Consider the following 2,373-nt stretch of genomic DNA (forward strand, 5'->3'; position numbering starts at 1 on the left):
CTGATCACTTGATGTTAGATCACTAGTTCATCACCTAGTTAACCGCTTAGGATGATAACTTGACATGTAATTGAATGAGCTTAGTATCCCTAATCAGCGAAAGTAGATATTAGGGTGGTAAGTGAACTGATCGGACCTGTTCTCTAAAGCTTGCAATCGATCCTCATCCCAACGACAGTTAGGTGGTGAGATCGATCTGCAAAGCGATCACTGCCACGACAGTGGAGTGTTCCAGCTTAGTGATCCGAGTTCTAGAAAGCACTTCATCGCGCTTGAATAATTGTTTGGCTCCAATTCAACACCCAATGAAATACCCTAGGCTAGCTCTTGTTTAATTGAATCAATCTCGTGTTTATTTTGCTTGTTTACTATCGCCTATTTCAACCAAATCATATCTTCTTCTTAGCTTGATTCTGAAACTTATAGAACTAGAGTGTAGACTGGTCCTCTGGATTTGAATCTCAAGTACTACAATTGCAACTGTTAACTTGGCAGTAGCAAGGATTCATTTTTAGTGTATCAAGTTTTGGCGCCGTTGCGACGGGGACCAGATTTTTTACCTCTAATTTTCGGTTTCATATCTAGTCTAAGATATCTAACTCGTGTTATTTTCTTTGTTTCAGCTGATGATCCAGGTGCATGACCAGTAGACATACTCGGAGCAACGCACAAGGACCATTACATCAGCTTTCTAACGAGGAACTAGCGAGATTGGAACGACAGAACCGTCAACAGCCGAGATCAACGAACACCAACATGGGTGATCATCCAGATGATCTCACTGCTGCGTTTGCACTCATGCAACAGCAGATGCAGCAGATGCAGCAGACGATCCAAGCGCAGCAAGCTGCTGCCGAGCAAGCTGCTCTGAATGCTGCGAACCAACAGGAGGGAGTGGTCCAGATCGGCCAGAGAAACTTACCGCGTAATCTGCCCGCTACGCGATCTGCCATAACCCCTCCACCGTGCACAAGGCAAGACTTCGAGATCAAGCCAGCCTTGATAAGTCTAGTGCAAAGGAAGATCTTCAATGGGCTTCCTGCTGAGATACCGATGGACCACATCGAGCACTTTGAGAAGATGTGTGGTTTCACTAAAGCGAATGGAGTACCACCCGATTACATCAAGTGTACTCTGTTCCCTTTCTCTCTTGATGGGAAAGCTGCTCGCTGGCTTGATTCACTACCCACCGGATCACTCACCACTTGGGAACAAGTCCGAGAAGCTTTCTTAAGCCACTTCTACACGAAATCGAAGACAGCAGCTCTGAGACAGAAGATCGTGACCTTCAAACAGCTGGTAGACGAGCCGTTCTGTGATGCTTGGGAGCGATTCAATGTCTACCGCAGAGAATGCCCACATCACGGTTTTGAGGAAGACTATCTGCTGGGAGTGTTCTACGATGGAGTAGGCTGGGAGTACAGGAACGCTTTGAACTCAGCCAGTAAAGGAGATTTCATGACTCAGTCCACTCAAGGTGCATTCGAGTTGATTGAGAACATGGCCTCAAGCTCAGCTGACAATAACCGCGAGACTGATCGCACTCAGAAGGTGAAGAGCATCGACAACAGCAAGATTGATGAGCTCTCTGCCAAAGTCGACCAGCTGATTAAGAGTAACCAGAACCAAGTCTTCATCATGGAAGAATCCCCACAGGATAAAGCTACCGCAGAAGGCACATCAGAGGCAGATCAGTCGGCTGAGGATCAGCATGAAGTGAGTTATGTGAATGGGCAAGGATGGCAGTTCAAGAACTATCACCCGAACCCTAACGTGAGGAACAATCCCCACCTGTTCAATGCCCCTAAACCAGACGATAAAGCTCAAGGGAACCAAGGTCAGAACAGTGGATATCAAAGGCCTTATGGCAATCAGGGAAGAACCTTTGTCCTTAACCCAGCTCAGAATGCTCAGTTCCACAGCCAGAAACAGCCGGTTAATCAGCAAGCTGCACAACCGACTCAGACTGCTCCGCATGATGACATGAAGAGTCTCGCCAATATGATGAGCCAGCTGCTCCAAGGACAGCAGATCCAAGGGAAGCACTGAACCAGGTCACAAACGACATCAACACCAGGATGAATCATATGTTCAATGACCTGAGTGTGAAGTATGACAATGTCTCAAGCCATATGAGACAGATGGATATTCAGATTGCTCAGACTGCTGAGAACGTGAAGAGACAGCAAGGAACTCTCCCTGGGAAAACAGACAAGAACCCCAAGGAGTGCAATGCAGTAGGGTTGAGGAGTGGAAAGCAACTGCCTGATCTAGACCCCAGGAGATTCACATCGGCTGAGAAAGGAAAGCAGAAGGAGTCGGATCAGCCATCTAAAGCTGTACCCACAGGTGAGGATGATGCAGAACAACCTA

The 2,373-nt window shown here is 47.1% G+C and overlaps 1 non-coding gene across 1 annotated transcript; it reads right to left on the reverse strand.

The window, feature by feature from the left end:
* Positions 1–1,263: 1,263 nt before the first annotated feature.
* LOC130508826 (small nucleolar RNA R71) lies at positions 1,264–1,370 on the reverse strand. The gene has a single exon (XR_008943010.1). It is a non-coding gene; the product is annotated as a small nucleolar RNA R71 (small nucleolar RNA).
* Between the last annotated feature and the right edge of the window lie 1,003 nt (positions 1,371–2,373).

The sequence above is a fragment of the Raphanus sativus genome, chromosome 2 (genome assembly GCF_000801105.2).
Source record: "Raphanus sativus cultivar WK10039 chromosome 2, ASM80110v3, whole genome shotgun sequence".
NCBI lineage: Eukaryota > Viridiplantae > Streptophyta > Magnoliopsida > Brassicales > Brassicaceae > Raphanus > Raphanus sativus.